The following is a 16,679-nucleotide window of genomic DNA, read 5'->3' as shown; positions in this document are numbered from 1 at the left end:
TTTTTTTTTTTTTCAGAAGGGTATTTTAGTAACTTAATCTTGTCAAAATGACGTAGTATTGAATTTTTCATCCTATTTGACAATAATGACTAACAGAGTGGCCAAATTGCAACTGGTTGGTAGTTTGAGAGCTACTTTATCACTTTTGAACATTAAGGGACTAAAAAAAAAAGGCTAATAGTTTGGGGGCTAAATTATATTTTTTCCAAATAATAATAATAATAAACCATATTGCAAGGTGGCCGGAGACCCAGACCAAGCCTCTAATTGAATTTATTTAGGGGAAACTTCACTAAGCCCCCCTGAACTTCCGGCCGATTTTGTAAACCCCCCCCCCCCTTGAACTTCCAAAACTCTCATTTTGAACCCCTAAACTTCCATTTTCTCTCAAATAGGGCCCTTCCGTCTATCTGAATCATTAAGGGGAAACGGAATGCATATCACGTGATTTTTTAGGGTTCATTTACCCCTTTTGCCCTCACACTTACTCACCGAGACTCACACTTACTCACGCTCACTGACCCTCACTGACCCTTACACTTACACTTACCCATATATATAAAACACACTACCCTAGTTGTGCAAGAAACCCTCGAGAATGAGAGAGCACGAAAACCCACTACCCAAGCTGTAGAAAAAAATCACTGGGTTCCAGCCGTCCATTGGAAAAGATTATGAAGGAAATCGAAGAAACAAAGCTGAGGATCTAGCTAGGAGTCATGTGCGTCTCAACGGTGAAGAATCCCACACGACAACGATACCCAGTACCGATGAAAGTCGATTTTATCATCCACCGACAAAATTGCCCACTACCCAGTACCGGCGAGGTGACGACGGTGAAATATGGAGCACTCCGAGAGTGAGGTATGCAATTCAAGATCGAGCTATCCAATTTGCAAATGTGGGAGCAAAACAGTTATCAAAATTGCATCAACAACTAAAAATCATGGCAAAAGGTTTTATGCTTGTGTTAATTATTTGGTAAGATGTGTTTTCAAATTTATTTTTTCACATTAATTTTCTGCTCATCCCCGTTATGCCAAAATTCTGTATTAATTGGGTAAACCTTAATTTTTGTGACCATAGTTTTTGTGATCCTAATTTACGTGATTATGCAGAATGAACAAAATCGTGGTTGCAATTATTTTAAATGGGTTGAACCTGCAATTTGTGTGTGCGGTGATCGAACGATGTCAATGTTGATGGAGTGGCAGAATGAGTTGAAATCTGAAAGGACAATGGAACTCTTCAAATGCAAGCTTGAGCTTGCTGAATACAAGTTCAAAATTGAAGTTGATACTACTAATTTTGAAGTTAAACTTCAAAGGGTTGAGAATGAGTATCGTTGGATGCAACTGAAGTTTCGAGTTGCACTTGCATCTTTTTGGTGTCTTGTTGCTGTATTAATGTGTTTCTGTTTTTCTAATGGACTTGCATCAAGGCTGATGTTAAGCAGCTGAGATAGACATTTTGTTTTCTTTATTTGTATCAGACTTGTATGAATTGACCATTTTCGTAATGTTTTTTAGGTTTTAGTTAGGTTGTAATATTTGTTATGGTGTGTATGGATTTTGTTGGCACAATTGACTATAGTATTGAAATGGATTTGTCCTCTAAATTACGAAAATTGTGACCCCAATTTATGTTATTGCTTGCTGTTGTGGTTATAATATTTGTTATGGCTTGCATTGATTTTATTGCCACAATTGACTTTAGTATTGAAATGGATCTGTCATCTTAATTGATAAAAATTGTGACCCCAATTTATGTTATTGCTTGCTGTTGTGGTTGTAATATTTCTTATGGTTTGTATGGATTTTATTGGCGCAATTGACTCTAGTATTGAAATGGATTTGTAATCTTAATTGATGGTATTGACCCCAATTGATGTTATTGCTTGCTATTGTGTTACCTTAATATTGGGAAATAAAATATTGTCATCCCCATGTTGTCAAACACTACCAAATTTACACCAAAATTTACACCAAATGTGTTCAAGCTCCTAACCTAATCCAACTATCAAAATCAATGCAAGCAGTACATATATTTAATCACAACTACTTAAAACCATTCCTTATTTTATTCTAATCCAAAAGTTGCATAAAAATGTTGTCAAAACATACATGACCATCAAAATTAACCTACAATTCATATCAATGCAAGCACTACCAAATTTATATCAAATGTGTTCAAAACATACATGGCCATCAAAATTAACCTACAATTCATATGAAAGCAAGCACTACCAAATTTATACCAAATGTGTTCAAAACATACATGGCCATCAAAATTAATTTACAATTCATATCAATGCAAGCACTACAAAATTTACACCAAATTAAACCAAAATTTACACCAAGCTTGAGCTTGCATAAAATGTTGGCAAAACATAAATGGGCATCAAAATTAACCTACAATTCATATCAATGCAATCACTACCAAATTTACACCAAATGTGTTTAAAACATGCACCACCATCAAAAATAATCTACAATTCATATTAAAGCAAGCACTACCAAAATTTACACAAAATGTGTTCAAAACATACATGGCCATCAAAATTAACTTACAAGTGTTGTCAATACAAGCACTACAAAATTTACACCAAAATTTACACCAAATTAAACCAAATTTTACACCAAGCTTTAGCTTGCATAAAATGATGCCAAAACATACATGGCCATCATCTAAAATTCATCCATTACAATGTTTAAAAAATACCCCAACACACAACAAGTAGCTACCAATAAAACACTACAAACTGAGACAAACACACGTTCACACATTGACTCTTTATGTCATGGTTACTGCATCTTCTGCTTCCCTTTGTCCTTCACTGTTTTGGTAGACTTATCTTTCCCCCTATCCATTCTTCTAACCTGTTCCTCAAAACCTGGTGGATGGTGAAGAGCTGTCCCTTTTCCCTTTTGTATTTCAAAATCAGGTGGGGCAGTACGAAATGTAATACCACCAGCTTTGGGAGGCCCCCAAGCGCATTCTGGTCCACCACCTGGAATTAGGGGTGGCCCAGCAGGGTTACCAGTCAAGTCAACTACAATCTTCTGCTTGGTAGGTTCTCTTCCACTCCTAACATGTTCCCTCAACCTACCACCTGCCCTTGTCCTTGTGGCCAATTCTAGGGTTCTTTTATTCTTATTCCCAAATATGGTAGATGCCTGCAATTCATCACATACAATCAGGCCCCTAATTTTTTTTTAAGGGTTTAATTTATAGAATATGAAAAATTACTCACACTCGGTTTGTATACATAATGTGTTGCCGTTCTGACTGGCTGGGTAGCAGAAGGTGCATTTCTCACACGTTGGCTGATAGAAGTTGGTACTCCCACAGGCTGTGACTGTTGCTGTAATGCAATCTCTTCACATGGCCTAAATGTCGGTTGTGCTGTAGGCTGGGATGCAATATGTGAGACATGCAGTGATGCAACTTTTGAAGCTGGCCTAAATGCAGGCTGGGATTCAGGCTGTGAAGGTGTTTGACTTATGGATGTTGAACATCCACCAGATTGTGATCTCCCTGCCCTGCTTGAAGTTGATGGTGTGTTCACTTTTCTCTTTTTCCTGCCTGTAATTGAAGTGGCAGTTGAAGATCCATCCAACTACAAACACAAACAATAAAAAAACAAAATATGTAAACTAATTTAATAAATTAAACATTATGTAGTAAACACTAAACAATAAATATTCTCAATGAATAAGCCATTACCATGTCCAAATTTCAGTCAGTTGATGCATTATCTCTATAGTAATCTCTGACACGTGACCTTTGTTCCTCTTGTCTCTGCCTGGCTACACATGACCTCTTGTTGTGACCAAACTCCATGCAGTACTCACATTGATTCTTGTAGCCCCTCTTCCTAATTGAATAAGCATTTTTTGGTTTATCCGCACCCCTTTGTCTTATTTTTTTAGGTCTACCAGGAGCTGCCCTCACCTTCGGTGGCTCAATCTTTGGTTGGTTGCTTATAGGCCACTAATCTTCAATTGGCACAGGGAAGACAGTGTAGTCATATGACTTGTAGTACTTTTTCTTGCCACAGTAATCACTCAAATATTCGGTTGGGTCTCCACCTTGGTGTAAAATGGCAGAAATGCCATGAGAACATAGGATACCAGTTACATCCCATTTCCTACAGCCACAAGTTCTGTCATCCACATCTACAACAAATTTCTTCCCCATGCACCCAACTTTTAGACATACCCTGACTGGCGTATGTACACCAACACTTACTAGTTTCATCCTCTTCTTTTTCTAACTTCTTCCTAATCTTTGGCCCTAAGGCCTCCTTCATTGAATTGATTAATTCCTTTTTCCTCACATACCTTCTCATCAACTTACATCTAATACCTTCCAACATACTCAGGATTGTCTGGTCACGGTATTTTTTTATCCATGAATTGAAGCTCTCACGAGTGTTGTTGTGTAAGAGGCCAGACTTACAATTTGTATTGAACCATCCCCTACACCAAGTGTTAGGATCAATCTTCTCTAGGTAGGCATGTGCATCCTTACTCATCTTCTTTATCTCATCCATTACTCTATAGAATTCTTGCTTTGTGTAGGATGCCGCAGCTTGCCAAAGAAGATCCTTCAGTAGCACACCCCTATGACCTGAGTTCCTGAAATTAGCTTACAAGTGTCAAACACATGTACAATGCTCAGATTATGGACATACTGGTTCTAGGCTTGGAATGAGGCCCTGCACAATAGTTGAAAACATAATTAGTTGCAATACACTAAACATTTAAATTATATGAATAATAAATAACTATTATTTTTACCTTCTGTCGATTCGAAATAAAAGTCCATCCATGTCGACTAAGGCCAAGATCTGTAACAAGCGCCTCTAGAAACCATGTCCAGCTATCTTTTGTCTCAGCCTCTACAATAGCAATTACAATAGGGTACATGTTGTTGTTGGCATCCCTGCCCACAGCAGCCATCATCTGCCCCTTATACGTATCCTTTAAAAAACATGCATCAAGACCTACGACAGGCCTACACCTTTCCACAAAACCATTCTTCATGGCTGGCAATGAAAAATAAAGCCTTTGAAATCTGCATGGCACCTGAGGTATTGGTCTCTCAACCATCAATATCAAACAACTGCCCACATTAGTGCTCCTAACCATGGAGCAATAATCCCACAACGAATAATACTACTCATCCAATTTCCCAAAAATAATTTCCCTTGCTCTTTCCTTACTCTATACAAAGAACAGACATGGACATCCACATTCCATTTTGCTTTCACCTTTTCTGCAAAACATCTATGGGCATGTTTGGCTGCTCTCTAAAAGAGTCCATGCACCACTCAGTAATCCAAGTTGAAGTGACCATATGATTTTGGTACTTCCTAGTGCAAGTGTGTTTGGGCCTTATGGACACTAAAAGGAATGTCATCTCCTTCTTCAACTGCCTCACATATACCCTACAGTTGCACCTTGGATCTTTGCAAACAATCACAATCCTCTTGTTTTCATTTCTCTTGAATTTCAAATCCTTCCCCCTACTAATATTGTATTGTCTCACGGCTTTTCTAAATTCCCCTACATTATGAAATGTATTCCCTACAACCAATGTCGGATTATTCATATCAGTATGATCAAAAGGGATTCTTTTGGTTACATCTTTACGGGATGAGTGCACTAATCTTTCATCACCACTACCATGTGGTGACTCTAGCTTATCACTATCATACATGTCTCCACTACTATCACTTTCTTCCCTCTCTTCCCCACCCTCCCCAGCATCACCCTCCCTAGCATTGCCCTTCCCAGCATCACCCTCCCTAGAAACATCATCAGCATCCCCTTCCACATCTACCTCCTTAACAACCTCTTCAGCATTTCCAACCCCCTCATGAATGGCCTCACTACGATGAGTGGTATCCTCATCAGAATCAAGACAATCTGTATCATCACTAAAAACTGAATCCCAGAATGCATCATTCCTAAACACAAATTCCCTCTCGTACTCTAAATCTTCTTCTTCATCTCCATCAACTACATCATCTGCTACACCATAAGTTACTATATACAACACTACAAGAGCATGATCTAGATGTTTTGCCACCATTTCAGTTACATTGTAATCAAATGATAGAAGTCTTAACCCTTGGTCTAATGGCAAACCTGGTACACTGTAATAAACAAGGTTCCTAGACCTATACCCATATGTCCTCTATATCAGAAAATTTCAATTTGTTCCCATCATACGGGTCTGGATAATTACTAACATTGCCCCCTACATAATTAATCCTATATTCCTTATTAAAAGTACCCCCATGATGGACTTCAAACATCATACAATGTGTATCCATGACGTATCCAGCCACATTCATTACAGTCAAAGGTTTAATATAATACCATACACAATTCCAACCACAAAAAATTAATACAATCTCTGAAAGTTATAAAAATACCAATGAGCTGACATTTGACAAACCACAAGACAGTGATAAAAAAAAAAAATCCCTAAACAAAACTTTAAAGAAGCCACTAAAGTTTAAGTACTAGTAACTTTCATCAATCATTATTATAAAGCAACCCACCAAACAATTTCAGCAAAATAAAAACAACAACAATCATAAGTGGTGGCCAATAACTGGACCCAATCAAAGAATACATTTAATCTTAGTTTAATTAAAAACCATACACAACTTTTTAGAAAATTTGCCCCTAAACCCTAACAATATTCTCCATCTTACCCCTGTACTCAAAGCAGCCATCAAACAAACCACAAGACAGTGATAAAAAAAAATTCCGAAACAAAACTTTGAAGAAGCCACTAAAGTTTAAGTACTAGTAACTTTCATCAATCATTATTATAAAGCAACCCACCAAACAATTTCAGCAAAGTAAAAACAACAACAATCATAAGTGGTGACCGATAACTAGACCCAATCAAAGAATACATTTAATTTTAGTTTAATTAAAAACCATACGCAACTTTTTAGAAAATTTGCCCCTAAACCCTAACAATATTCTCCATCTTACCCCTATACTCAAAGCAGCCACCAAACAGACCACATGACAATGATAAAAAAAATTCCCTAAACACAACTTTAAACAAGCCACTAAAGTTTAAGTACTAGTAACTAAACTCTCGTGATAAAAAAAGGGAAAGAAAAAAAAACCCTAAACGGTTATAAAAATTAAAAAAAATAAAATAAAATAAAATAAAAAACCTGAAGACCATAGTACATTATGCTACACACTATGCATTGTGGTCCCGTTTGGTTATATTAGCAAAGGACTGCACTACTCATCAACTCTAAACAACAACTTCAACAAAAATTTAACCTCTCTGCCAATGTATAAGCACATCTGTGCCTTTTAAGGTCAGCAACCAAACAAGTAGGCTTCGTTTGATAAATGATTTTGTTTTGGTTTTGGTTCGATACTGTAGCAGGAAGTGATTGATGAGAAAAAAAGTAAGAACTTTTTTTTAAAAAAAAAAAGTGAAAAAGTAAGAATGTTTGGTATGAAAAAATGAAATTTTTTTGTTTTGTAGTAATTTTTTTATTTAAATAACAATAAAAAAAAGATTGATATGATGTAAAAAGTAAGAGAATATTAAAAAAATAAAAAAGTGTGATGAATAGTGTAGAGCAAAAAATAGGCAAAATTGTTTATCAAACGATGCCCTAGTAATGAAAGGGACCACTTGACCACTTTATTCAATGTAATAAAACTCATCTCGTTCAAATCACGTGTCCAACACAACTCCAACCTAGGGGACCACACTTAGATCAGAAAAACAAAAACTTAAAAAAAAAAAAAAAAACTAACGACAAGCTGACCAAACATATGACAACTTTTAATGCCTTGTCAGAAAACAACAAATCTAAAAAACGACGAGAATATGAACCACTTCAAATAAATACTACTCAAAAACCCTAAGCAAATAAATACTACTCAAAATTGCTTCTAGAGGCGTTACATGCAAAACCCCCCACAAACATCCAACACAAATTATTGATCAACCACAAATTTCAAAAAATTTCGAATACAAACCCTAAATCTAAATTTTAGGGATAACGAAACTTACTTGATTATAGTGGATTTGAACTGATTTATATGGGATTTCTAACTAACACGCTGGAAATCGACAGCCAAACTTCAGCTACAATGGTTTACCCATGATGATGACGATGGTTCGCACGGGCAGTACCTTCTAGAAGTGTTTTGCAACTTTCTGATGTCAATTTTGAAACATTTAGGTTAAATTTTGCCTCTTTTCGACTGAGGGTATTTTAGGTATTTCGATGAGTGAGTGTGAGGGCAAAAGGGGTAAATGAACCCTAAAAAATCACTTGAAAGTCACGTGATATGCATTCCATTTCCCCTTAACGATTTAGATAGATGGAAGGGCCCTATTTGAGAGAAAATGAAAGTTTAGGGGTCTAAAATGAGAGTTTTGGAAGTTCAGAGGGGTCTGCAAAATTGGCCGGACGTTCAGGGGGGCTTAGTGAAGTTTCCCCATTTATTTATAAACAGTCAATTTTATTTATGAAATAAATTTAGTTTAAATATAATTTTAGGCCTAAAATGTTTATGTTAGAAAATGTTTTTAAGAAAATAAGAAAATCATTTTTTAGAAAAATATTTGAAAAAAAAAATCTTATTTAGTCCCTAAGTTTTTATCGATTTGAATTTAGTATTTGGGCTTTTAATTTCAAGAATGAGGTCTTCACGTTTTGCCCAAATTTTAAGGATAGAAATTCCCTTCAAACCAACCTGAAGGAAATATCCTCCAACCCATTTAAAATAGTGTCAAATATCTATAAACACTTAAAATACACAATTTTGAATGGGTTGTAAAGATATTTCTTTTAGAATAGTTTGGAGGAAATTTCTGTCCAATTTTAAATTAGTTCCTCTAACAATATTTGTTATGTATGTTTCATTTAACATGTCACGGTTCATCTTAGCATCAAAGTTAATGGTTTTTTCTCTAACGCTAGAAATCTGGAAGATTAGGATGAGCAAGAATATTGTTTTTTTTTTTTTTTTTTTCATAGATGACTTAGTGTTTAATGATATGACATTGATATTAGGTGCTAGTATGAACACTAGCGTATCAATTGAAACATACGTTGCATATGACAAACTATTCATTTTAATGGAAAAATGATAGAGGAACCTAATTAAAATTTGGGCAAAACCTAAGACTACATTCTTGAAATTAGTAACCCAATGACTAAATTCAAATTGAATAAAAACTTAAGGGCTAAATATAATTTTTTTCAAAATATTTTTTGCTGAAAACATTTTTTGGTGTTTGGCGTGTACAAAAATTACAAATATTTTATATATATATATATAGTTTCATTCAATCATATTATCCAATAAAAAAATAAAAAAACACTTTTTATTAACAACATAAAAATATTAATAAAAAATAATTAAAAAGCTTAATCTAAAAATTTGAGTTCTAACGATGGTCTAGTAGAGGCCCAGGGAGGTCTGATAGTGGTCCGGTGGTGATTTGTTGGTGGCCCGATGGTGGTTCGGGGGAGTTCGGTGGAGGCTCAACGGTGGCTGGTGGAGGTCCGATAGTTTGAGAAGGAGAAACTCAAACTCATGGTGCGTTTGGGATTGCGATTTCATAAGAATAATCTGCATTTTTAAAATTGCAAAATATAAGACGTTTAACATTTCGATTTCAAAAACACTTAGTTTAAAATAAGAAAAAAAATCTGCGATTTCTATAAGCAGGTTAATGAATGCTTATTTAAAAAAATGCGAATTTAAACCAAAATCATGATAAGGACTGGTAAACAAATTTGAGTTTATTCAAAAATAAATGCATTGATTTTTAATGTATTATCTAACTCAGTTGATGCAGGACAAGCGTGATGCTCCCAATATTTAAATGGGTTAAATACTCTTTTACCCCCTAAGATTTAAACTCTTTATTTTTTCCCCTTAGGGTTTCATTTTTATCACAAGAGGTACCTATGGTTTTCATAAAGACGGAGGTGGTACCTCCGTTAAAATTTCGTCCAAAACTTATATTTTCTTTTTTAAAAAAAAAGAAAAAAAAATTTGGGGTTGGCACTATCTCGAGGATCTTGTAATACAATGCCGATACCCTGGTCCTTATACGCTACCATCCATAACTAGTAGCCCGAATGAGTCCGACCTCAGGTGGCCCATGCTACTAATAATATACATCCTATAATGACTCGCCAATCAAACATGGTTGCACCAGTCACGAAACAACCATTAAATCAAAGACCTATATAACTCATCCGCACACATTTGACCGTAGAATCAAGTATATATAGTAAGCCCATGACCATTATATATCACGTACAAGGTGTACCATATCATACGATACATCTTATTAAATCAATTATCAAGACAGTTACCAAGTTGCAAAAAAGGCAAATATGCTTATATCATATGCATGCTCAGTCAGCTGACATATCACATGTTTTTATGGAAAGTAGTCGTAAGTATTTACTTACCTCATACGCTTGCTCGAGTCCTTCGACATTTTGAATCCCTACTATAACGAAACATGGCTATCGTTATACGCAGTGCTAGAGGATTTACTAACGACACATAATGTACTAATCGAATACGTCTAGTTAAAAGGTCACAAAACTCTACTTCTACACATTCTGGGCTTTGGTCAAACATTCTGTCCAAAGAACGAATGTTCGAGCTTGGGGGCGAACGTTCGGCTAGAATGAGTAGAGAACGTTCGGGCAAAGCCGAAATGCAATGTTTGAGCTTCTATCCTCAAGTCACCATGTTACAAACTACACCCTAAGCTTTAGATAAGTTCATACAAACATAGTGAAATATGATATTATGAAAATCAAAGAAAACAATGGGTGCTTCTAAAACATTTGAAAATCCCTTTTTTCCATCTAAGGAGAAGTGGTACACAAGCCTAGCATTACATCTTTAAAACTTGAAGAAAACAAGAATCAAAACAAAATAATATAAATGCTTGGTGAATGGTCAAGAGTTACCTTTAAGACGACAATAACCCCCAAAACCTTCTCCTTTCCTCTCAAGAAAATCTCTTCTCACTCTAGGGTTAGTGTTTTAAGTGTAAGGGGAGGCTTATGGAAGAAGTGAGGTATTAATAGGGGTGGGGATGCATGCTACCTCCTGGAAGGTGGAAAACAGGTTAAAAATACTTTTCAGATTGTCACTGAACATTCGGTACTATTAGGCAAACGTTCGGTGTACTATTACATGGTGGTTCTAGGGTTGCAGGTGGAACGTTTGGTTAATACCCAGTGGTCAAACTTTGTTCAACGAATGTTTGCTGTGGTCCCCTGCCAAACGCTCATACTAAAGACATGGGCGAACGTTCCGTGTGGTCCTCTGCTAAATGTTCGGCCAGAGAGTTATGGTTGGGTTTTTAGGGCTATTTTTCAAATGAGGATTTGATTAGGGGACAATACACTTCTTTGAGGGTTATAAAAAGGTTTTATAATCTCAAGTGAGTAATTGCTTTTTAATAAATCATTCTTTGATAAATTTGAGGCATAACACCACTGGACCCTTATGCCTCATTCCGCCCCTGTTGCCCTTTAGAACCTCTGCTTGAGTGTGCGTGAGAGGTCTTGAAGGAGAATGAGAGATTTCTAAGAGGTTTTGCTTAAAGTAGGTTTTGTTGGGAATAGGATTGTAAATCAAAATTTGCGCGGCGGAAGAAATTGAATTCCCATGCCAAGAATCATTTATGAAGAATAGTTGCTATTTAAAATTAAATTGCAAGAACGAAGAACAGTTACTTGGATATCAATGGTCACTCCTGGCTTTGGGTAAAAATCTTTTTGCTTCTCCAAGAACATATTCTTTCTTGTTCAAGAAAACAAAGAACAATTTCTTCTTTTTAAAGAACATGAAGAACAAGTTATTTTTCTTCTTCAAGAACACGGTAGATCTCAGGAATGTAGAGACCTCTACATCTTCTCACCAATGACTAATAATAACTAAGAGAGTGTGGACTCTTACTTGGCACTTCAAATCTTAAATTTTTGTTCTTTGTGAGTTAACACAAAGAACTATTAGTTCTTAGAGAGTTTCTGAGAATTAACTATCAAGAGAACTTGATAGAAATTGAGTGATTTGAGAGCCTATGCTCTTCTCTATCTATAAGATTAGCAGGGAAGCAGAGATTTAGATTTAAGCAATGTGGGACAAATGAGTAGTTCTAATTAAATTAGAATCAAGAAAAGCCAATCCTAGCCAAGCTAGGAGAGGGGGACGACAAGGGCTTAGGGAAAAGCCCTAGCATATTCCCCTTGCATCCAACGCATGGGCCGAGGAGTTTCCTCTCTGGTCCATGCGTCCACTCCAGTGGATGTGGGCTTGGATTTTATTCCAAGCCCTTCTCCCTTGTACCCAACACATAGGCCCATTGAATATTCCCTGGCCTTTTTGTGTTCCACTTATGCTCATTAGGCCTCTAGGTTTTATCCCAAGCCCAATTACATTATATCTCTCTAGCCCATATTTTAAATAAGACATTTAGCCCAATAAATAAGAAAGTCTTATTATGGTTAAATAACATCAGCTTGGTGAGGGACCTAAAGGAAAAAATATTATTAGCTTAAATATGTTCGTGTCATGTCTCCCTAACATTTATTACGCAAAAATATTTTAACCACAATTAATTCCACTAAATAATTGTGATTGCACTCCAATAAATATTTTTGATTAAACAATTAATCATTTTGATTTTACTTAATGTTGACTTACGATTCCTCTATAAAATATTCTATAGCAGAATTAAGGTTGAGGATACTGCAACTTAATTCTCTACCTCTTTATCCTTGAATCACTAATTTTACATTATTCTCATACATGTAAAAAAACACATGTATATATTTTGGTATGCCAACCAAAATGTCCCAATTGGAGACTCTGAGAATAATAACCATAAAATCTATCTCAATGAAAAATTTCTTATCTCTTTGTTCACTGACAAAGGATTTTGGATTCCTTATTGGAAAATAATTTCCCACAATGTTTCATGCGATTACCTAATGCACTGAGGTTAGATTGGCCGATGATAGGTCTCACTTAGTGATACATCAAAGTAATCTACATAAAACATCTGAGTCCACAATTTCCTCAAAATTTAGAATCAAAGTCTAAGTAGTCTTTAAGGAGTTTATTGTCTTTCCTTAATATACATTATCTTTATGAAAAGACAACTTCTTGGTCCGTTGAGTGCCTTGGGATCTCAGCATACTACACATCAATCCCGAAGTCACCGCTTCGCTTAATCATGGTAGATCACCAAGATTTGATTTGTAATAGTCTTACTCAAAATGGAATGCCCAGTTGCATTAAGGATATAAGGATGATGGACTAAGACCTTGTGTGATAACTACGTTACTCACGCCCATAATTATATTCAATGTAATCCTAGGACCTTTTACATGCATAACTAATATGATGAACTTTGGTAATAAGCATGTAAAAGATATTTTATATGCTATATGCTTAGGGGTGTCAAGGCGGTTACGGTTAGCGGTTATTGGCAATAACTGCTAACCGTAACCGCCTTAGCAGTTAGTGAAATAGATAACTTCCTGCTAACCGCTTTTTCAAAATTTGGCTTTTTGGGTTTTTTTTTTTTTTTAATTTATTATTATTATTATTACTGTAGCATTTTTTATCCCTTTTTTTTTTTAGTGTCTTCTTGGGCCATATTGCTATAAAAAGAGCCCATATTGAAAATTCAAAAATATTTGACCCAAAATTTACATTTACTTGTACTTTTAAAAAAATTCCTTAAATATTAAATCATAACCGGTTATTTTTTTATTTTTTATTTTTATTTTTTTAAAAAAACAACATATATAAAAAAAAATAAAAAAAAAATTCAACACAACTTATAAAAAAAAAGTTCACACAATTGTCACAACATATAAAAATAAAAAGAAAAAAAGTTCAACACAACATATAAAAGAAGTTCAAATAAAACATTGAATGATACAAATAAAACATTAAAACTTCATCAATCTTCTCATTTGGTCCTCTAACAAATCCTGTGGACATCAAAAGAAAAAAAGTTATAAACTTAAACATAATAGTATTAATGTACAAGCATGTACACATATCAAAACGTGCTTAATGTAATTGTATTATAATTAAAATACTATAACAATTTAAAAGATGATAACCTTCGTTACTAACAAACCTCTAGGCAAAAGATGAAGCAACACTTGGACTTGAAGGTTGAGTCACATCTATGAATAAATAACTAGAATAAATTAATAAATAATGAAAACTAAATGAAGTTGCAAATAACTTATTTATAAACATTTACCTAACTCATCAAATTCTGTCAAAAACTCCTCCAACTCGGCATCGCTTAAGCGATTCTTTATCCAGTTATGTGTGTAAATCAAGGCCTTAACAGTAAGTAGAGACAATGAACTCCAAAAGCAATCCAATACACGCCCACCGGTGCTAAATGCGGACTCAGAAGCAACAGTGGAAATATGAATGGCAAATACATCACGAGCTATCTCTACGAGGATAGGGTATTTGGACGCATTAACCTTCCACCAACCTAAAATATTAAAATCTTTTATTGTTTTTTCACACTCATCCAATGAATACTGATCCAACTCCGACCTACATGCCAAATCATCCTCTTCCTCAACGTGTTGGAAAAACATCTTCCTAAATTGGTAGTCGCTATCTTCCAAGACATCACAACCAACATTCAAATTACCACTTGAACTTCCTACATTTGCCTGAATGGTAGACGACTTACCAGCATTAAACTTATTGTATTGGTCCATCAAACGTTTTATGAGGGATTTCACTATTTTCACTATGGCTTCCGCCCGCTTAGGCCCATGGCATTTTATCAACCAATACGTTAACGCCTTTTCCTTGGAAAGCAGCTCTAGAACAAAAGCGACAAACATCAAGAAGTTGATGTTCGTATTGTTCTCTATATCCCCCCAATACTTTTCATACTTCTCTTTCATACTAAGACTCACACTCCTCATGATAGGATCACAACTAAGACACCCACCATTCAATGTATGTTGAATAATACAAAGTTGCATGAAATATGAATTGGAAGTGACACAATTTGAACTTGAAACGTAATATTACTAAAATGAATTAATACATAATAAAAAGTAAAGTAAATTTGAAAATAATTAATTTATAAATATTTACCTGAAAACTTCAACGTGGCATCATAAAAAGTTTTCAAAAACTTCACAAATGCCCTATCATTTTCCCACTCAGTAATAGAAGGAACAACAAATTGATGATCTTCCTCACCCAGTAGCTCAAAAGCTTTTTCGTATTTATCAGCGGTACACACCATTAAGTATGTAGAGTTCCATCTAGTTTTAACATATAGACAAACCATCTTCGCACATGTTATACTTTCCCACTCTATATAACCTTTAAACTTTGTCATCCTAGACGGTGAAGATCTCACATATTTTACCACATTTCTTATATTATCTATACAATCACCCAACTCATCCAAGCCTTCATGTACAACAAGATTTAAAATGTGAACAGCCCACAGCATGTGAAGAAATTCAGCTCCCAAAACATTATAATTCTTATCCTTCAACCTCCTCTTTAATTAATCAATCCCCAATTTATTGGCCGAGGCATTATCAACTATAATAGTGTAACATCACCAATCCCCCACTCTAGCAATGTACTCTCCAATATTTTTTCAATTTGCTCACGTGAATAGTTAGAAATTAGACAAAACTTGATTATTTTCTTATGTAGTATCGAATCTCTATCTATGAAGGGAGCGGTAACACACATGTAGTTCAAATTTTGAATGGATGTCCATATGTCAGTAGTGATGCAAATCCTTTTACCACGCAAAACACTCTTCAACGCAAGCTTTTCTCTTTCACACACTTTCATGCAATCTTTTTGTAGAGTATTACAATTTGGTACATTGAACCTAGGTTTAACTAAATTTATTCATTTTCTAAACGAATGACTCTCCACATTCCTTAAAGGCATCTCACTCTCAATGAAATACTCAACCAACAACCCATTCCTTAAAATTTTCGGATCAGACTTCTTGAATCCCAATTGGTTGCCAGTAGTGCCTTCCATCGATTTCTTAAGTGACATTCGCAACAGAGTTTGGCCTTTGGGTACTTTCGATTTCAAAAGCGGAGATGTTGGGCATGTAACATCCCCAACCCGTTAGGGTTAGGTTTGTTAATCATTTTCTTACTCACAGGGATCCATAAGGTTTAACAACTAAACAATACTAGAATAAAAATGAATGCCTGAAAGTCTAGAATATCATGTCCAAAAATAATAACTAAATTGAAATATCTATGCTTAACAAAAATATGTCTCACAAACGATAATAATGTTCTTTATTAAAATAAATTCATCACTCTCTGAAAGAAAATTGTGCCAATACACTTATTAACTTGACTAATATGAAATCATAAGAAATCCTAAATACGCCCGCCCCCATTCTGGCCTCCTAGTGCAACCTGATCACCACCTGAAACAAGAAATAAAACTGATGAGCCCAAAGGGGGCCCAGTAAGTGAAATCCACAACCATAAGCAGTTTTACTCCTTGTCCCGTTTTGAAAAATGGAACTCATAACTACTTATGTTTCTAGTATATTTTTAAAGAAAAATAGAAAGC

The sequence above is a fragment of the Corylus avellana genome, chromosome 11, assembly GCF_965113065.1.
Source record: "Corylus avellana chromosome 11, dhCorAvel1.hap1.2, whole genome shotgun sequence".
Classification (NCBI taxonomy): Eukaryota; Viridiplantae; Streptophyta; class Magnoliopsida; order Fagales; family Betulaceae; genus Corylus; species Corylus avellana.
Note: the sequence above shows the minus strand (reverse complement) of the source record.